The sequence below is a fragment of the Prionailurus bengalensis genome, chromosome A3, assembly GCF_016509475.1.
Source record: "Prionailurus bengalensis isolate Pbe53 chromosome A3, Fcat_Pben_1.1_paternal_pri, whole genome shotgun sequence".
NCBI classification, from domain to species: domain Eukaryota; kingdom Metazoa; phylum Chordata; class Mammalia; order Carnivora; family Felidae; genus Prionailurus; species Prionailurus bengalensis.
In genome coordinates this window covers 111,690,690-111,713,674 of record NC_057354.1, presented here as the reverse complement: position 1 = coordinate 111,713,674, position 22,985 = coordinate 111,690,690, and positions in this window count along the sequence as shown.

Sequence of the window (22,985 nt, the reverse complement as noted above, 5' to 3'; positions counted from 1 at the left end):
CTGTAGTACCCTAACTGGCCAGGAATGAACACATTATGTAAGGCTGTTTTGCTCTATTTCATACAGGACACATTTGACACATTTCTGCTACCACAGCAACAAGATATCATGAATGTTCTTTAAGGAGCCGGCACTACTGTGCCTTGCTTCACAAGCAGAGAAAAATAAACGGAGATCTTGAATTTAAAGAAAATCATTAAATGAATCGTGGAAGTAAAACTGCTCGGAAGAAGAGGACATGACGTACCCACAGTCTGAAAGAAAATAAATTAAACAAAGACTGATAAGGTTTATAAGGAGGGAAATTTGGAATCGATTTAAAAAATGAAGGACATTATCCACACAGACTTAATCAACTACCCACCCTTCACGAGAACCCCATTAACTATGTGAGTAGTGTGTTTGTGTTTATGTGTGTGTGTGTGTGTGTGTGTGTGTGTGTGTGTGTGTGTTTTCATTAGGATGGATACGTGGGGCGATTGCTTTTTTAAAGAGTAACAGCTTTGCCAGTTACCACTTTTGAGTCACTGAAGAGACTACTGTTAGCTCTAATTATTCTTCATTATTAACAAGCAGCATTAAGGTAAATGTGTACACTTAAGGGCTTTCCAGATCATAACGTTGCATGAATATTGACACAATATTTGTCAGTGCGTAATTGACCCATCCCCCAATGACAGATGGATTTTTAGGTGAACAGGTGTCTGCTGCTATTCAAAGTATTTTCATCCAGTTGGTGATTATAAACATATTCTTATCAATAAGAAAGATATTCCTGTTTATTGTAACCCACTTGTCTAGGTTCTTTTTAATTCAGTGATTCATAGCCAGTATTTGACTAGAATATGGTATAATCTAATATATTCTTTATTCTACCATGTCACCACACTGACAAATATTTGCCCAATTTACTTGATTTCTATAGAACAATGCAAACACTTTGTTTTCTTCCCCTTTTCCATCATCCTGATTTAATCTCCCAGGTTGTAGAACATCATGAAGGTCAGCAATATCACTTCTATTTCTGCCAGCTACTGCTGAGAAACCAGACAAAATCAATTATATTTCTTTGTTTTAAAGGGCAGTGAATGGCAACTGAGAAAAATAATCTCATTTTTCTGCTTCTGCTTATTAGTATGTTACTGGCCCACATGTGGAATGGTAGGAATCAAGAAATAACATTCTGCCCACATTCACAAGGGATGTGATACCTTATTTCACTCCCCATGTGGCTCCAGTTTGAGGGCATTTGATATACCCCTGTGATAGAAGGGGGTTGGTTATACCATTCACAATACTGGATATTTAGATGTCACTTTAGAGTTTAAGATTCATTTCCATTCACGCTATTTATTTTTCTTAAGTTTATTTATTCTGACAGAGGGAGGGAGGGAACATGGAAAGAGCAGAGAGAGAGGGATAAAGAGAATTCCAAGCAGGCTTCATACTGTTCGCATGGAACCCAACACAGGGCTTAATCTCACAAGCTGTGAGATCATGTCTTCAGCTGAAATCAAGAGTCAGACACTTAACCAACTGAGCCACCCAGGTGCCCCTCCATTCATGCCATTTAATTTCAACTTCAACAACTCTGTCACATAGTAAGGATAATATTAATATCTGGTGTTCTGATTACTACCAAATTCTACCTTAGGAATGGCAATTTTTAATAGATTTCAAAATCCATTTAGAGCTACCTAGTCTCTTCAAACAGAATAAATCTAATTACAGTGAATAGCAGAGGTAAAATATGAGAAGAGATTTAATCATGCACCTGAAATGGTTATATTTCTATGTCTGCTGACTATAAAGGAAGTATTTACTTTTAGTTAAATTTAAACTTACCAAGTATTTGCTTAATGCTTTCTAGATATGCTGCGCTATATTCTACATTCAGAGATGTACAGAAAGCAAATGATGGAGTTCTTACCAACAAAGAGTTTACAATTTCCCCAATGATACAAGATTCACTGCACATAAATTTGAGAAAATATGAGAATAAACAACATCTTAAGGTGAATACACAAACAGTAAGAATGAAACAAAACTATCTCGATGTATATCATGTTTGAACTTGACCTGGAAGGTTTTCTAAGAATGTGGAAAGGCAGAAAAGCACAGTAGTCATTGTCTACTATGTTAGGTGAATTAAATACAAGGGTTGCTCTTGAGGGCATAATTGAATGAGGAACTCATAGTCACTTTAAAAATGCCCAGAGGAGGTTATTGGAACATGGTAAAATATATTTTTGGCTAAATTAAGATATTAGAAGCAACTAAAGTTCTTTGACTAGAAAGCTATGTAATAAGAATGAAAATTCAGAATAACTGGCAGCTGTCTTCGCATGGAGCTTTTTCATCTATCTATACATAACGTCTTCTTGTCTTCTGCATATATTTAATGGATATAAAGAAAACCCATGCAAACTAATGTTGAAAGTAATAAACTATCTGTATGGTAAAGTCTTATTTTTTTTATCTTATCCAAGATTATATTGATTTCTAGTGCTCTTTACTCAATGAGTATTTAACTCTTCTTTCTCATTCAGTGCAGAAGAAGAGTAGGAATATATTACTAAAAATATGCACACATAGCTTGAATCTTACCAACTCATGATTTTTTAATAGTCACATTTTATTCCTTGGAGTGACTTCAATATTTAAGTGATTTTCTTTAAATATCCTTGAGTGTATGGCATTGTCAGTTTAGAAATCAAACTCATGCTTCAATGGAGGAATCCACTTTTCTTTACAGACTGGTAAAGAAAATTAGTGTGGTCAGTGCCAGTAAACCCACTAGCATTGTAATAGTTCAAGATATTTATGGCAGGACAAAATTACAGAAAGCTATTTGATTTAACCATCCATATTGCTTTCCTTAAGGCAAAGTATAAAAGCCAACATTTTATTTATATCTGTGTGATATAATGCTGTTTGGGGAGCTGTTTGTAAAGTAGCCGTAAATAGCTTTTGTTTTTATTGCTATACTGGCAGAACTCAACAATTACACAAAATTATCACCTTTAAAGGGACTTCTCCCTAGTTTTCTCCACTTTCCTATGCCGCGCATAGAAACCTTAATGAAATACTTCAACTGGGTGGAGGAAATTTGGGTGAATAGAAATTTCTTTCAAAGTTTGCTTTAATTACTTATTTCTAAGATAGCCCTCTATTTATACATTACCCAAAAACTATATGCACAGGATTATGTTTGCTTTCTCTTTTGAAAGGAAGTAAGGGTTGGAAGTCTAGTAATGGCTATTATCTCCAATTCATTCTTCAATCCTCGGCTTCAGAAATATATATATCATCGCTCACTTTATATGTCTACTTAGTATCCTCTCTAAAGGAAAAATCAGATGATTTTAGGCTGCTGTAAACCTACCAATGCCTATTTCATCCACTCAGGATAATTAAAACTTTCATCAGAATACAAAAAAACAGATCCACAGAATCTCTACAAAGCAAACACTAACGCACCGGATTGGAGGAGAAGGGCAACTTGGAGAATGGCCTGTTCTGCAGTAAGATTATATATTTCCTCTTTTACATTTGGCTTTAACCAAGGGCAGCCAGTTGCAGAGTGCAGAGAGGACTAACTCTGAGAGAAACTCCCTGTTTCTGCCTAAATGATGAGGAAAAGGGGACTCTGTGTGCTGAAGCTTGTGAAGAAAATTCTTTTCTCTACCCCAATCCTGCCCTAACTTCAATCTCGCTCACAGGGGTACACTGCTGCGGCAGCAAAACCTAAAACTCCAAGAGATACCCATCTTGCTGGACAGAAGAACCTGGAAAGTGAGCCACTAAAGTCCAAAGAATAAGAAGAAAATCCTTATCATTTTTTAAATATCTTTTTATTTCCTGATTACCTCGAGGGTGACCCTAATTACAAGAACAACATTACATACAAAGAGCTAAAATTCTTGGAATAAAACATGCTTGTGCCCAGAACTGGGGAAAAGGGCTGCTAGGTTTCCAGAGAGGGTGACAGAAATCTCAAGGAGGAGAGAACTGGAAAAGGAGAATATCCTGTCTGTGAAAGGCCTCACAGAGGCCCAGGCTGACTCACCAGCTGCAAATGTGTGGAATAAATACAAAGAAGCATAGCAAAATCTTTGAGAATTGCCTAGTATATAAACCACTGTAAGAAATCCCAGGCAACTCCTGAGTGTCACATGCATAGGACAGGCTTAAACATTTTCCAGTGAAAGTGGAATGGACATTGAGATAGAAGGTGACATAGAACTTGCAATTTGGTTGATTGCCTACTTAAAAAATACATTCCTCGGGTTAATGATCTTAATACGACCCTGAGCCACTTAATGTTAAAAGTTCCCAATAAATAATCCACGATCTCAACAAAGAACCAAGAAAACCTAATTTTCATGGAAAACCACATTAGAATTATTTTTTAAAGCAGCTAACCTAACTGTGCTCCATGAAGCAAAGGTAAACACTTGAAATTAATGGAGGTTCTCAGCAGAAAAAAATAGAAAATACAAAAATATAAGAACTAAAAAATACAATAACTAAAATTAAATTTTTAAATTTTTTAAAGTGTTTATTTATTTTTGAGAGAGACAGAGACAGAATGTGAGTGGGTTAGGTGCAGAGAGAGAGGGAGGCACAGAATCCAAAGCAAGCTCCAAGCTCTAAGCTGTCAGCACAGAGCCCAACATGGGGCTCGAACTCACGAGCTGTGAGATCATGACCTGAGTCGAAGTTGGATGCTCAACCGACTGAGCCCCCTAAACCGAGGCGCCCCCTAAAATTAAACTTTTAATGAAGAGACTAAATAGCAAAATGCAGATGACACAGAAGAAAGAGCATTTGTAACCTTGAAAATGGAGCAACAGAAATGATCCAATGTGAAGAGCAGAAAGGGAAAAAAACGAAAGTACAAATAAACAGGATCTCAGAAACCCGTGGGACACTATAATGTCTAACATCCATGTCATTAGGGTTTCAAATGAGAAGATAAAGAGATTGCTGCAAGAACAAACAAACAAACAAACAAACAAAAATAATGGCCGAACTTTCCAAATTTGGTGAAGGATAGAAATTTACACATTTAAGAAGCTCAACAAACTCCCAAACCAACAGGATATACTCATAAAACCATGCCTAGACATAATCATAATCAAACTGCTAAAAGCCCTGTGTACACTTCCGTCATTTATACATATGGCATCCTGAGAAAGATGACACATTACATAATTACATATTGGGGAAAAAATATCTGATGTCTGTCAATTTCTCATCATAATCCACAGAGTCCAGAAAACAGTAGAACAATATTGTTAGATTGCTAAAGGAAAAGAATTGCCAACCCACAACTCTAGATTCAACCAATACATCTTTCAGGAGTAATAATATAATAAGGGGAATCTCAGATGAAAAAAACTAAGAGAATTTGATGTGAAATGACCTGCTCTAAAATTCTTCAGGTTTACAGGAAAACATTTAAAAAGGTATCTTGGAACTTCAGGAATAAGAGAGTAAATATCTGGTTAAATACAATAAACTTTTCTTCTCCAAGTTATTTAAAAGATATGTATTATATATTAAATAATAAAACATAATACATTATTTATAATACAATATGTAATAAAAGATATTACAGTTATACGTATAATTTTCTGATGTGATTTTCGATATATGTAAATGTAATACATATAGCAACAATAATATAAAGCAGAGAAAGTAAAGGGGCCTAATATGGTTAGAAGGCTTCCTCATTTTTCATGAAGTGGTAAAATATTAACTAAGTAGTCTGCGAAAGTATATTATATCTAATATACTATATTAGATATTATATATCCCTAGAGCAACCTCTAAAAACATGAGGCAAAAGATCATCAAAAGATAATAGATAAATTGAAATCGAATGCTAAAGAATATATAAATAATCTAAATTCGGGGCGCCTGGGTGGCGCAGTCGGTTAAGCGTCCGACTTCAGCCAGGTCACGATCTCGCGGTCTGGGAGTTCGAGCCCCGCGTCAGGCTCTGGGCTGATGGCTCAGAGCCTGGAGCCTGTTTCTGATTCTGTGTCTCCCTCTCTCTCTGCCCCTCCCCCGTTCATGCTCTGTCTCTCTCTGTCCCAAAAATAAATAAACGTTGAAAAAAAAAATTTTAAATAATCTAAATTCAGGAAAGATGACAGGGAATAATAAAACCATTCTATGGCTCTCTTTTTCTGTCTCTCTCTTTTCTGGTCTTTTTCTTTTTCAGCAAGCATTCTCCCGATCTTTATAGGTTCTAAAGTCCCTATTTGTTCTGCCTCCTGCTTTACCTCTGGTTTATGTTATATTACTTTTCTTCTGGTTTACTATATTCAAGCTACATGATATTCGGTTCCATTTCTATACTATTATTGACTACTTCCGTGTCAATAATAGCTTACACACTGTTTACTGGCCTAGTAAATCTTTCCCTCCCTCTCCACCCATGTATGCACATACCCTTCACCCAGCTCCCATTCATCGTTTAGGTTCACTTTCATTTCTTATTTCAAAAAGTCTTTCCTGACCGTCTCTTTCATCTAAATACACTGCTCTTTTAATACACTTTCATGCACTCTGACATTTTCCTTCATGACATTTATTGCAATTTTAATTATCAAAAAGCAGCTCCAGGAATTCCGTATACAAGGAAATTTAAAGTGGAAATCTGGATGAAAACTAGAGCAATTATCTTGAAGTTGTTCTTGCACACAGTGTTTTCATTGACATAATGGAATCATATATGATAATATTACATTCCTTTCTCACGAACCAGACTTAGGCATGTGTCTGCCAGTGTAAGTCTTCAGGAGATGGAAGGTAAGATTAGGACTGTTAGAGCAGGAATACAAAGAGACAGTTCATATATATATTCTGCCACTTGCATGAATGGTTGTGTGTGTGTGTGTGTGTGTGTGTGTGTGTGTGAGAGAGAGAGAGAGAGAGAGAGAGAGAGAGAGAGAGAGAGAGAAGTGGAAGGGGGATTTTCTTCCAAGCATGGAGAACCTAAAGCATATAATGTCTTACATGCTGTTACAAAAATATTCCTTTTCCTAGGACTATATGATATAGACGGGAGAAAAATGACCCACGCCACACTCTCCTCTCCAAGTTTTAGTGCTTAGAATTGTGAAAAGAAGCAAGAAGCAAGGAGAAGAAAAACATCTGAAGCCAGGATAATCATTCTAATTTCTTGTCCATTTTCTGTCTTATCCACTGAAATTTAGGTTTCATAGGAAGCCCTAGAAAAAAGAGGGGAAAACAATGAAAGGCTTGTATGCAATAGAATTTGGTCTTCAAATGTATTGAAAATCAGTGTGACTAGAAGATAAAATGTAAAGAGAATGGGAAGTAGTGAGGTCAGGAGGTAAATGAGGGCCATGGGACACTGTGAAAGACATGTGAAGATAACTTGATTTTACCCTCAATGGGAATGCATTGAAGAACTTTGAGCAATTGGGTAATATAATAATATTTGAATATTTAAAATATTACTCTTGTCATACTATTGACTAAAGGGAATATAAAAATGTATTTAAGGATATCAACTTTAAGACTCTTTTAGCAATATAAGCAAGAGAACACAGTCTGAATTGCTCTAGTGGCAACCGGACTGAGATCAGTTAAGTAAATCAGTAAATATTTGGGAGGTAGATCACACCTGTCAGAATGGCTAAAGTCAACAACACAAGAAACAACAGTGTTGGCAAGGATGTAGAGAAAGAGGAATGCATTGCACCAACCCTCTTGGTGGGAATGCAAACTGGTGTAACCACTCTAGAAAACAGTACAGAGTTTCCTCCAAAAGTTAAAAATAGAACTGCCCTTTGTTCCAGTATCACATTGCTGGGCATTTATCCCCAGAATATAAAAGTTCTAATTCAAAGGGATACATGTACACCTATTTTATAACAACATTATCTATAATAGTCAAATATGGAAGCAGCCCAATAGATGAATTGATTGAGCAGATGTAATCTATATCTATATCATCTATATTTATATCTATCTATATCTATATCATCTATATCTATTCAGAGAGAGAGAGAGAGAGAAATATTATTCACCTATAAAAAAGAATGAAATATTGCCGTTTGCAACAACATGTATGGAGCTAGAGAGTATGCTAAGTGATTAAATAAGACAGAGAAAGATAAATACCATATAATTTCAATCATATATGGAATTTAAGAAACAAGACAAATGAGAAAAGGGAAAAAAAGAGAGACAAAGAGGCAAACCAAGAAACAGTCTCTTAATTACAGAGAACAAAATGATGGATACCAGAGGGGACATGGGTGGGAGGATAGGTGAAATAGGTAATGGGGATTAAGAAATACACTTGTCCTTATGAGCACAGGGTGATGTATAGAAGTGCTCAATCACTATATTGTACTCCTGAAACTAATATAACACTGTATGTTAACTCTACTGGAATCAAATAATTAAAATAAAATAAAATAAAATAAAATAAAATAAAATAAAATAAAATAAAATAATTAAATATTTAGGAAGTAGATTCACATGGAATCGGGACTGCATTAGATGTTGCAGAATTGGAGGGATTGTCATCGTGATGGCCCTAATATCCCTATTCTGACCTGGCTAACAAGGAGGATAATGGTGTTATTTTCATCAAGAAAACAAGTTTGAGGAATTAGGGAAATAAATAAGGACTTTAGCATAGATACATGGAGAGCAAGGTGCCAGTGGGAGAGATACAAGTAGTCAATATCAATATTCAGGAGAGAAACTGGGGCTAGTGATGAAGAGGGAGAGAGAGGGGGTAGGTAGTGCCATTGGAATATGGGCTACTTGAACCATATGAGTTCTGTAAGATGACCAGTGAGAAGCAAGTTTAAGTCCTGGGTAACGTCAACACTTCAAGATGGAGATGAGGTTCAGTGGAGTGGAGGAACAAGAATTAGCCTGTGACAGGAGAAGGGAAGTTCTCTTCTACTACAAAAATGTTTAATCTGAAATAAGGTCAAAATTACCAAGAATTTTAAGAGTGATTACAGGTAGTTGTCAGAGCTTTGCTGAACTAATAAATCTCTGTCTCAGTATAGGCATTCAACAAAAGGGAATCCTCAAATTATGTTGTAAGTTGCTAGCACACAGCTAAATTTACTCTTGGCTGTACTGTACTTCATTCTTTGGTCCTGAAACTAGTGAATTTGAAGTCTTTAGACAGCTGGTCAGTGAACTGTTCTATACTATCTGTGATGAGATAAGGAGCTTGTGCCAGAATGTAAATCAACTAAAGCACGTAAGGAATACAAATCAACTGTTTGGCTCAGCTGGCATTTGGAGGGTAGGAAGTATATAAGACTTCTTAGATGAAGGAAGCAGTGTTGGTATATATTCCAGCACAATCTTTTGATCTTATCATGGACCAGTAAGATAGAGTTATCAGATTGCCCTTTGAACAACACTGCTGAGAACTTTCCTTTCCAGCCATGATGGACAGCTTGGTTCAAACCAAATCTGCTCAGAAACTACTATAAAACTGAATAAAAAATAGTTTTTAAAAAGCTTTGCAGCAACAGCAACAACAACAACAACAACAACAACAACAACAACAACAATTTGCATACATCAGAGTACAACTAAGAACTTAAAGGACGAGGATCCCTAAGAGAAAGGAAACACAATAAAGTGAGTCATATATTTTGCCACTTTACTTGTTCAGAGAATTTGCTGATTTCTAACTGAACCTGTGTTGGGCAAGAGGCCCAGAAAGCATGGGAAAAAGAAAAAAAACAGTTTCTAAGAGATGACAGTCTTAGCAGAGTTTTTAGCAGTATCACTGTATCAAGGAAACAAACATTTGAACTCCAGAATTCCCTAGAGGGTTACTGTAAGAATTAAATGAGCTAATGTATCTGAAGTCCTAGGAGAGAGGCATACAAGAGAAGGAAAAGCAAGTGTGCTTACTTGGGAGCATAGAGGTTCAAGGAGGTGGAAGGACAATGTCGTATATTATGCTGAAGGCCAAGGGAGAAGATGTTTTCCAGAAGGGCATAAGGGCCCTAAGTCCCCAAATCACAAAAATATTAAGGACAATAAAGAAAATGAATGGGTCCCTAGTTCAGAAAATTAAGAACTCTTTGGTGAAAAGTTTCAGTGAAGTAATGGGTAAAGACAATATATTGCTAGGACCAAGTAGGGGCATAAGTAGAAAATACTGAGCACTCTTGCAAAGGTTGGTAATGAAAAAGAGACTGTATATGTAACATGATGATTTACTGATCCCTTGATATTTTCTAACTACTCTGAACTTACTAGCAAATGAATTAAAAAGTTCTTTTGATTCCTCTTTACATAGAGAGTCATACTTATTAATCGGGTCAAAAAGCATGAGCCTTTCAAAAATAAAGGATAAATTATCTTCTAGAAAGTTGACCCCAATTTACATTTCTCTAATCACTATATGATACTTCCAGAGATGAATATCCTAAAGCTATAAAATTTTATTCCCTATTTTGTAATTTTTAAAAGTATCCCTTCAAAGTATATGTATTATTTTTACAATAAAAAATGTGGAGATGTTAGTTAGAGAAAACATCTGATATTTTTTAACATCCAATATTAGTTTCTTTTCAACACAATATTGTGTACTTTTTGAGTTTTCAATGTCAAAAATATAATTGGTGACTAAGGACGTTCCATTCTCACTTGCAAAAGAAGGCTTTTCCAAAGAACTTCAAAAGCATACTCATGTATTTTCTTGCCTAAGACTAATTTTTAGAGAAAGTAAATGGATCATTATCAAAGGTACAAATCTCTGACACTGAAATGACATTGTCACATTTAAATAAACAAAACAGACTCATAAGAGTACATTTTTTAGAGAAATGAGATTCTTTCATTTTATATTTTAGTCCACACAGACTTAAGAGGAACCTCCTCTCACCCAGCACATTAATTAACAAATTGTTTTAATGATATATTAATCAAGCATACACACTCTTAAATAATTAAAGATTGTTCATAGGAACAACACTTCCAACATCTGACAAGGGAAAAGAATTCAGATGTCTTAAACAACTTTTTGTTAAAATAATCATGCAACATGCAAATAATTCTTAATTGGGTTCATGATTTGGAAAGGTGGGGTGACATTTACATGTGCTCCCTTTTGTAAACCAGCAGCAATGACAACAAAACATAAGACTAAAATAAATTAAAGAAAATCAAAGTCAAATTCACGCTGTATTTAGAGAAATCTTCCATTTCTGGTTGTTTTTTTTTTCCTATGCCCTAATTTAACTTTGCTAATGTTCTGAAACTCTGGAATTATCAATACTGATTACTGTCTTTGGAGTCTATTGTTGGTACATATTTTCTGAACTACCAAAAGAAGTTTAATTAGGGGGAAATATTTCAATATTTTAATCTCTGGACTTACAAATTCCTAGTAAAACCAAGACCTCAGAATTTTAAAGTAGCTTTGAAATACTTTCCATCTTGTTTCATTTTGACTCTCTTAACCAGTTCTGAATATCTCTTGCCATACCAAGGATTTTAAAAGCTCTTTATGAAAATTTCTTCACTGAATCTGTGCACAGATCTGTCGACCTGAAGCCTATCAAAACTTACCTGCTCTTGTCTTGTTCCCCATGCATACATGGGTAGCTAATCTATTAAACTAATTCATGTTAAAAGCATTAGTGAGGGATTGCAGATTCTTTAGTTATTCTTTCATTGCATTCAATTCCACACACACGATTATGAATTTTCTATGCCAGGCACTGTAATAAAATTCTGAGCACACAGAGATAAGTAAAATGAAATTCCTTCTCCAGCAGTTCTCAGACCAGAAAGCTATTAGTAAACAACATAGCATATGCTACACATTATCCAGAAAGCGCTGAAAAATATGGTTGCAAAGAGGGAAGAATACTCATCTCCCTCTGTCAGAGAGCTTTTACTACTATTTTGACAGGTGCACTCTTGGACATAAATTCCATAACCCATGGGTATTAGGAAATAGTAGTCCAGGAGAAGAAAAACTAAGGAATATTTTTTGAGGGGTGGAAGGGATTTACGTGGTCCTCAAGTCATGCCACATGCAGTATACCATCCTGCCCACTCCCTTCACATATGGGTATTTTCAAAATTTTGAAAATAGCATTTGGGCTATTAGATAGATGATAGATAGATAGATGTACATATAGGTATAGATATAGATGATTTAGATACAGATATAGAAGATATAGATAGATATTTAGATATACAGATACAGATAGATATAGGTAACATGGAAGAAGAGAAGTTGTCTATAATGGCATGGATGGGCAGTTTATAATTGCCTCTCAGTCCACTTCTCCTTTAAAGGGATACTGATCTTCTCTTAGGCTACTGCTGAGAAAGAATATCCTATATCCTGTTTTTCTGCAGCATAAGGGCAGCTGACAGACAACTTGGGAAGGCTCTAATTCAAGTGCAGTCTGTTCTTAGGTAGACTATGGGCTATGTGCAGTATCTTCAAAAGTTTATGTATGCCATCACCACCACCACCCACACTCATTAACATGGCTAGAGGGTTGGCAGAGCCGAGATTTGAATGTAGGCAGTGCAAAGGATGTATATCCTGACCCACTACATTACATTACCTTTCCACTTTTTGCACTTGAATTGTCCAAAAATCTGCATGTACCAATGGACTAAGCACTGAAAAAGTGCTTATGTAAAAAATACATATACCTGGATTACTATGGACGTATAAATTATGGAGTGCTTGTGTCATATGATAAAGCATTTAGCATTTTCATCATTTGAGAAAATGGACCCAAGTATTCAAATCAAAACACTGTTCATGCTATAGAAGCAAATGTGCAAGTTGTTTTTTATTTGTTTCATGGGATCAACCTCAACGCACTGAACTGGACTATTTTGATAAAATCTAGTTCTCAGTAAAATTATTCTAGACAAAAAGGTTTTTTTTTTTTGCTCTTAAACCCTCTAATTGTTGAGGCATTCACTGTTTTCTTTATCCTGATTTACATGCATAACATGCAAAGACATCTCAACTTAAAAATATACGTTTCCATAAAGACTACAGAGTACGGTGTTGTGTGCTTTTAAATATATGCACAAATAAATGTTATGATATCTCTCTTTGTAACTATTTCAAACTTCAATGTGGTATTCAGCTCAATCAATGTTAATTAATATAGATCTAGTTCATAGCTGTGACTATAATACTTCATGGTATGAAGACACTACAACTTATTCACTCAGGGGGCATTTAAATATTTTCAACACATCAGTTTTACAAATAATGTGTCAACAAACATTCTTATACAGGTCTCCTGGTCTAGGGAATGAGAATGTATCTAGGATATATAAATGGAAATGGAATTAGTGGGTCATGAAAGAATAATTTTAGTATTTGTTAAGTACTACCCTATGCTCTCTAAGGTGTACTCTCATTTTAGGGAATATCTATCCTTTTACTTTAAGTTTTTTTATTTAATAAGGTTCAATTCAGTAAAGTTTGTTTCATTATTTTTGAAAGAGAGAGAGGGAATGGGAGAAGGCCAGAGAGAGAGGGTGAAAGAGAATCCCAAGCCGACTCCACACTGTCAGTGCAAAGCCCGATGTAGGGTTCCATGGAGGGTTCCATCTCGCAAACTATGATGTCATGACCTGAGTTGGGCGCTTAACGAACTGAAACATCCAGGAACCCACTTTGTTAATTTTTTACTGAACTATTTATATTTTCTTGTTAAGTTTGTGGGAAATGTTTATATTTTTTGAATACAAAGACTTGGTCTTTTATAGACATTAAAGATATCTCCCAGTTTGTTCTTTGGTTGTAAGGTTTTAGTCTCCTTTTTTGGTAAAAGGATTTTTGGTACAATTCAAGAAAAATTTAAATATATTTTCTTTTTTTCTAATATCATCAGAGTTTCCCATCATTTTATGTTTAATACAATTCGAATTCATTTTGTAATGATGTAACACAAGATTATTTTTTTTCCATATTGTTGACATTTTTTCAAATAGCCTGTTCAGTCTGATTTATGTTGAGATATCAATCAAGGTCAGTATTCTGGCCTCTGTTATGTTCCACTCTTCTGTTTGTCTAATTCTGTCTGAATTCTGCATTATTTTATTCATCATATCTCTGTAATACCTCTTTTTTTTTTCAACGTTTATTTATTTTTGGGACAGAGAGAGACAGAGCATGAACGGGGGAGGGGCAGAGAGAGAGGGAGACACAGAATCGGAAACAGGCTCCAGGCTCTGAGCCGTCAGCCCAGAGCCTGACGCGGGGCTCGAACTCACGGACCGCAAGATTGTGACCTGGCTGAAGTCGGATGCTTAACCGACTGCACCACCCAGGCGCCCCTGTAATACCTCTTAACATCTGATGGTGTAAAATCCCCTCATTTTGGCCTTCTTTTTAAAGTTCTTTTAATTTTTGTGTATTGTCCATCATATGATTATGGAATCAGCCGATACTCTACCATTCAAAAATTAAGAAACAAAGGGTCCAATTTTGAGTGTAATTGCATTAAATGATTATCAAAATTTTAAAGAGCTAATGACTTCAAACTGATGAATCATCCCGCTCACGGGTATTTTTTATTTCTGCATTTATTCAAGTCTTTTAAATGTCCCTCAATAAAGCTTTGAGATTAATTTCAAACGATATTTGCTCATTTTTCTAGTATTTTCCATTTATGTTCTTTCACTTTTATGATAAGTGTTCTCCTTGTTACATTTTCTAATTTATTAATACAGATATAAAAGAAAATCAACATGTTTTTAAATGTTGGTCCTGGATCCAGTTAACTTGCTATCTCCTTTAATAATCTACACATTGGTTCTTTTAATTTTTTTCATGAATATTATAATACTGTGTGCAAATAATGCTACTTTAGCTTCCATCATTTTAGCTTATCGACCTTCCTCCTCTTACTGCATTGATTAGGCTCTCATATGCCACATTAAATAGTAGGCCTGATAGCAGGAATACTTTTTATCCCAGCTGCATCATCAAAATTCTCCCAAAGGTTTATCATGAAACCTGCATGTTCTCCAAACTTGTTAATTTTAGTCTTTGATCAGATGGTACTAAAATGCAATTCCTCATCAATTTCACAGAAGAAACCAAGGTTTCCTGCACCCCAAATTAGAAGGATGAGACAATGATTTGCAAATAATGATGATGTTTATAGAATGTGTACAACTTTAAAATACTGGTGCACAGAGGAAGAGTTGTTAGTGCAGTACAGAACTACAAGTTAAAATGGGAGAAAGTAATGATCATGGGTGAACATGTTACCCCTGATTTTTACTGGAAGAGGAATGGGAGATGATATAGGAAGAACTGTGTATTATTGCAGATTCATTGAAAAACTATTGAACAGTAATTGACTAATTATTGAATTAAGTAAAACTATACCTATTAGGTAGAAGAGATCCCCTCAGTAAAGACTAATTTCCACTCCCTACTACCTTGAGGATTGGCTAGACTTAGTAACTCACTTCCAAAGGCTAGAGTAGGAATGGTAAAAAAAAATTAATAAATAAATAACCTCACAGAACAGAAATCTGACAAGCGCTATCTTAGTGATGAAGGGACAAAAGGTAACATCGCCAGCAACGTCGTGTGGCTATCATATACTTCCCATATCATGTGACAAGAAGGGCCTTTGACCTATGTTATATTATTTCCAAATACCCATAACTCCAGTCTTATCATGAGAAAAATAAAAGAAAAGCCCAGACATGGGGACATTCTACATGACACCTAGCCAGTACTCAAAACTGTCAAGATCATGACAACAAGCAAATATTGAGAAAAGATCAAGGACTTGAAGTGCCTAGGGAGACATGATAACCAAATGTAATGTAGTAATGTGTAATGATACCATAAACACACTAGGAGAGGGCATTAATAGGAAAACTGGTGAATCACAATAAAGTCTAGAATGTAGCCAGCACTAATATATCCATATCACTGTTCATTTTAAAAAGTGGAGTGCAGTAATATCAGATGTTAATAATGGGGGAAACTGGATGAAGGGAATACTGGGAACTCTTTATAAAATCTTTGTACCTTCCCTATAAGTAAAGCATCCTGAAATAAAAAGATTATTATAAGAAGAGAGATCTTTTTTCTGTAGTTCTGCATCTGTGTTTTTTGGTTTCATGTGTGTGTGTGTGTGTGTGTGTGTGTGTGTGTGTGTGTGTTGAATTCTTTATTGTTTCAGTTCCTTGTTTTTTGGAGAAAGAGATACAGGAATTGCCATTGTCTTGCCTCCTTTAAAAAAATTTTCTTAATGTTTATCTATTTTTGAGAGAGACAGACAGAACATGAGCAGGGGAGGGGCAGAGAGAGAAAGAGGGAAACAGAATCTGAAGCAGGCTCCAGGGTCTGAGCTGTCAGCACACAGCCCTAGGCGGGACTTGAACTCAGAACTGTGAGATCATGACCTGAGCTGAACTCAGACGCTTAACCAACTGAGCCACTCAGGTGCCGTATGTTTTGCCCCCCTTAATTGTCTTCCAGTAATCAATGAATTTTAAGTGTTATCAATTTCTCCGTAAGTGCCAAATTAACATCCAGATTAGATACAAGCCTGGAATAGGCGCATAACAATAGTAGGATAAATGCAGACCCCACAGGAAACAGACTGTGCATTGCCCCTCTCATTCCAGAAGAGCATCTTTACCATTTATAACTTGGGGTTATAAGTTATGACACAGCCATGGATCCTGAAGTTTTTATAAAAAATGTTCTACTTGTGCATTAAAAAAAGTATACTTTAAAAGCAAACAGTAGGTTGTATGGCATACACCTACAAAGTAATATCTGCTTGTATGTGCTGCTTCATCAATATCTTACTGTATTTAAATCATGGCAGCTATTGAACCAAATACAATAGCAAAGAGGCAAGCTAAACTTTAAAAAATAAATGAATAAAATCCAAAATCTTTGTTTGATTTCTACTTCTATTTATAATATTTTGCTTTGGGAGATATGCCACACTTTTCATTCTTGATGTGCTGTCCATCTGAGAACTGGTTGCCAGGACTCCCAAGGTATCCATGAAACAGATGCCAGTCTATGTAACTATTCTAGTTACATCAGGGCACAGTTGAGGAAGTTCCACCTCCCAATATGTTCTATAATTTGGATCAAAAGCCTTCAATATTTACTTCCAAACCCGGTATGCCAAGAAAATTCATGTGCACTCTTTGGCAATGCATAGAGTAGAACCAGAATATTCAGAAACGATCCTTCTGCCACCATGGCAATTTCCAAATTTTTGTTCCTTTTTTTCCTTGCAATTTGCTCTGTGAAGAAAATGGGTCATTGCCCTGTAGAATTTCACACAGGCTGGATTTTGCAGAATGCATTTCACGGTGTTTAACATGTTGCTCCAAACTGCCCAGTTATCTGAATTGTTTCTGTAAAGATAAACTTCCCCATATCAACTATGTTATCCAAAGCTATGGTTTGCATAGTAAAGGAAGACCAGACAAACTCCTGATGCTTTCTCTTTATTTCTGAGGATTTCAAAGACTATGAATTAGTTTCCTGGAATCTTTCAAATGTGTTAATGAGCTTTAAAATTTTTTAAAGTATCATTATGAACTCATGGATTACAATATATTTGTTTTTTGTTGGTTTGGATTAAAATACATTTGAAAAATTATAAATAAATTTCTATTGTTGTATTCATATTGAAATTGACCTGTGGATCCTTAATAAGTGGGCTCCTAGGTTCTTTGATCCAGATTCAGAACTCTTTGATAGCTTCCTTTTTCCTAGTAATGACAAAATTTTCCAAGTGCATTTGGGATATTCCTAGATCTGGAATCAGTGATTTCTCCAAACTGTCCTGGTTCCTCTTAGTGAGATATAATATTTAGAGACCACATCCGAACATGATAGTTGGTCATTGCTTCCAGCCTTTATCAGTTAAAAACGCAAGGTAATATACAGTTTTTGATAAAATGTTTCTTGAGTTCACATTGGCATTTCTGACTTAAACCCAGAGAGTTTGGAATTTTAACTTAATTTCTTTTATCTTCTATATGTTTCTTCTTTCTCCCATTCTGAAATTCTCAAGTCCCTTGCTTCATCCCAGGCTATAAACCTAACAGTCTCAGAATCATAGTGCCAACATTATACTAACAAAATCACTGATAAAAAAACATCTTAATATTTTTGTTTCTTGTGTCCGCAAGGGTATACCATCTGTGATGTAGTAGTTTAACATAATTCCTTGATACAAGTTATGGTCAACTGTTACTTTTAACATTTTTGTAGGAATTATCATAGCCAAATTTCATTTTATAATTATGTAAAATATGTGCAATTTTCAAGAATAAAATCCACAAAAGGAGTTACCTTCAGGGGAACCAGCTTCTCTTGCTTTCCCCTCTACCACACTCTCTATTTTCCTTTATAATTTATTTAAGTGTTTTACTCACTTTTCTATTTTAATATAAAAAAGACACACATTTATCTACTTTTGTTAGATGGGTAGATATATGAATATATATGCTAGCATACTATGTGTATTTTTCTGTACTTTGCCGTTTTCACTTCATATAATCTGGTGTTCCCAAAGTGGAAGATATCCCTGATTGCTTTTCCAATTGCAAAGTACTCCCTTCAGCAGTGTACCAATTTTGTTCAAGTAGTATAATATTAAACGACGTGAAGATGTTTTCTATTCCTTTATTAGTACAAATAGATCCATAATAAGGAGACTTGTGCATATATTTATTCATACCAGTGTGAGTGGGATAAATTCCTAGAAATGGAATTGCTGATTGGAAGATAATGTATACATAATGTTTTTTTTTAATTTTTTAAATGTTTGTTTATTTTTGAGAGAGAGGGAGATAGCGTAACTGGGGGAGGTACAGAGAGAGAGACACACACACAGAATCTGAAGCAGACTCCAGGCTGTGAGCTGAGCTGTCAGCACAGAGCCCAATGCGGGGCTCAAGCTCATCATGAGACATGAGACATGTATGGGTAATTTTTTTTAAAAATATTTTGCCAAATGCTCGTTTAGGGATTGGATTGCAACATTTTGTATACATTTAAGCAATGTATCGATGTACTTACTTCCCTACTACTACACCAAGAGTATATTATCAAACCTTTGGATTATTGCCAACATGATAGTCTTCTCAGGTTAATTTTAACCTGAGTTTCTCTTATTATAACTAAGGTTGAGCATCTTTATATATTTTAAGAGGCATTTGTTTTTACTTTTCTGTGAACTTTTTCTCAATTTTCTGTTGCATTTTAAGGTATCTTAATACTTTATTTTTAAAAACTATTTATATATTAAGCATATTGTCCCTTTTTCTAGAACAGGGATTGGCAAGCAAACCTTCTCTGTAATAGGCCAAATAGTAAATATTTTAGGTTTTGCAACTATATGTATCTGTCTTAGTTCATTCAGGCTGCTATTAAAAAATACCATGAACTAAGTGCATTTAAATTTTTATTTCCCACAGTTCTAGAGGAAGTTCAAGATCAGGGTCCTGGAAAATTCTGTCTATTGAGAGCCTACTTCCTTGTTAAGGGACATCTTCTTACTTGAGTCTCACTTGGAGGAAGAGTGAGGGTTCTCACTGGTCTATAGGTCAAATAGGTCTATATCTAGAATTTAAATTCTACTTCTTTAGTGTATATGTCTGTTTATGTGACAATAACACATTTTAACTTAAAGTTCTATATACATTTTAACATCTAGTAGAACGAGGCTATCTCCCTCCATTACTTTTCTTCTGGAACATTTTCCAGCTTAATCATATTTGCTTGTTCTTACAAATATACTTTTAATCATTTTGTCTGGCTCCAGAAAAAGAAAATAATCTAAAGATATTTCTATTGCGTTTTGCACTGAAGTTGCCAATTAGAATTATCATCTTTATAAGATCAATTCTTCCTATCCAAAAAACATGGTATGTCTTTTCATTTGTTCAAGTCTACTTTTGAGTCTTTCTGGAGTCTTTTATGGTTATTTCGTATAGGCTCTATCCTGTTAAGTTTAGGCTACATGTTTTGTTTGTTCAATGGCTTGTTGGTTTCTTTTGTTTTATCTTACACAAAGTCTTTACTTTCACATGAATTCTAGCTGGCCTTTGCTTTTATTTTCAAAAGTTATTGATTTTTATGTCAGTTCTATAACTTGCTAATTTTTCTAATTCCTTTCCTGTTTGCAGCAGTTTTCCATTGATTCTTCTAGGTTTTGTTGAAACATAATAATATCATTTGCAAATAGGTGCCTTTTCTTCTTCCTTTCCAATTTATACCTCTGATTGTTTTCTATTTTCTAATATTTCAATACAATATTCAGTAATACTCCCTATACAGTATTAGACACAAAATAATGGTCATCTGTATTGTATTCATACTTTATCAGTGAAGCCTCTTACATCAGTAAGATATTGGCTTTAAGATCACAGTTTATGCATTTTATTATATTAATAAAATGCCTATCAATTTACGTTTTTCAAAATAATGGGTACTAAAATTTGCCGTACTTATATCTAAAAAGATTACTTTAAAAATTCCACCCTTATGCTGTTACTATGATAAATACAATAAATTATCTTAATGGGTTTCCTAATATTAAGCTACCTTTGCCTTACTAGAATCAACCCTACTAAGTCATGGTGTGTTAGTTTTTTAAGTTTATTTATTAATTTTGAGAGAGAGAAAGAGAGCAGGAGTGGGTGAGGGGCAGAGAAAGAGAGAGAGAGAGAGAGAGAGAGGGAGAGAGAGAGAGAGAGAGAGAGAGAGAGAGAGAGAGAATCCTAAGCAGGCTCCACACTGTCAGAGCAGAGCCAGACACAGGGCTCAATCTCAGGAACTAGGAGATCATGACCTGAGCTGAAATCATGAGTCAGATCCTTAAGCGACTGAGCCACCCAGGAGTCCCATGGTGTATTATTTTTAATGGATAATGGGATTCTCTTTGTTAATATTTTACTTTTTATTAGCATTCACAAATAAAATTCATCTACAGTCTTCTTTATAGTGGAATCTTTGTCAGGTTTTGGAATTAAAATTACTTACACATCATAGAATGTACTTGCAGTTTTTTCTTCTTTTTTTTCTATTTTGTGATATACAAGTTATTTAGTATTGGGATTATTTGTCAGGAGAAATCCCTTCTTAAATTACTTGGAAAATGATGAATTTGGGGAGAAGTAGTCTAATTTTTTTTTTTTATTTCTAAACGAACTATGTTCTTAGAATTTCCATCTCTACTAGAGTCACTTTGGGTAAGTTTTTTTTTCTTCTAGAGAATTATCCATTTCATGTAGATTTTCAAAAGAGTCTGCTTAGGATTGTGTAATGTAGCCATATATACATATTATATATATAATATATATGTAATATATATATTATATAATAAAATATATATTATATATTATATATATAATTTATTGTCAAGCTAGCTAACATTCAGTGTATACAGTGTGCTCTTGGTTTTGGGGTAGATTCCCATGATTCATCACTTACATACAACACCCACTGCTCATCCCAACAAGTGGCCTCCCCAATGCCCATCACCCATGCCCCCCTCTCCCCCAACTGCCCCCCATTAACCCTCAGTTTGTTCTCTGTATTAAAGAGTCTCTTGTGGTTTGCCTCCCTCTCTGTTTGAATTAAATAATTTTATGTTCATAAATTCTGTTTGCTCTTTATTATTTGGTTAGTTTTTTTCTAATTTTCTAATTCTAAGAATTCATTTGGGGTTATATTTATTAATTTACAGCACTTTTTAGGTGTATTTGTTTTTATATAAATAATATTTTCTATTTATTAATTTCCTCTTTGCTTTATTCTGTTGTTCTTTTGATATTTTGCTATTTCTATTCAGTGTTAAGACATTTATTTTAACTTTTTCATTTTTATTTATAGGTTTTAATGCTATAAATTCTCTCTGATATTTGATTCATCTATATCGTAAAGTTTATAATATATTCTATACTTCATAACTATTTTTAAGAAATTCTGAAATCTTGGTCTAAGTTGGCTGAAAATAAATCTTTAAATTTCCAGAAAACAAGACTTTTAAATTATTTTTACATGACTTGGTAATTTTATTGTAGTTTGGTTATGAATGGTGCTTGTATTTGGAACTTTTGAAGTTCTTTTGATGCCTAAAACATGGGCAATTTTTATGGGTTGTATCTATTCATTTGCGAAGAAGTTGTCCTAAGAATTACTTTTGTCTACTTGACTTTTATCAGTTGAAGGAGATGTATTAAAGTTTCCTTCTACCACTGGTGTACTATTGCATCTAATTACATCTTTGTATCTATTTTAAGAAAGCTGCTGCATTGTTATAGGGTGCGTGATTATTAATATCTATTAAGCTTTTGGTGACGGGGTGGCTTAGTTGGTTAAGCATCCGACTCTCGATTTCAGCTCAGGTCATGATCTCACAGTTCATGACAGTGTGGAACCTGCTTGAGATTCTTTGTCTCCCTCTCTCTCTGCCCCTCCCAGGTCACACATGCATATTCTCTCCTCTCTCCCTCACTCAAACTAAATAAACCTTAAAAAAATAACTATTAAGCCTTTACTGTGTTTTATAGTCAATAGCAATATAAAGTTCTCTTTTCTATACGTCTTGATCTAAATTGCACAATAAACATCAAGGTTAAAACCTTTGTTTTCTTTTTCTTTGAATTTATCTAGTATATTTTTCGCATCTTTTTACTTTTAATCTTTCCAAACTTCCTTTAATATGTATCTTGCAAAAATAATAGTTTTGAATTTTGTTTTGTTAACTGAAAGTGTAGGTGTCTCTTTTTTAGGAAACATGTTTTATTTTTGTTATTCATTTTTTAAATGTTTATTCATTTATTTTTGAGAGAGAGAGAAAGAGAGAGAGATTGAAGGAGGGGCAGAGAGAGCAAAAGACAAAGAATCCAAAGCAGGCTCACGGGCTCAAATTCACAAACCATGAGATCAG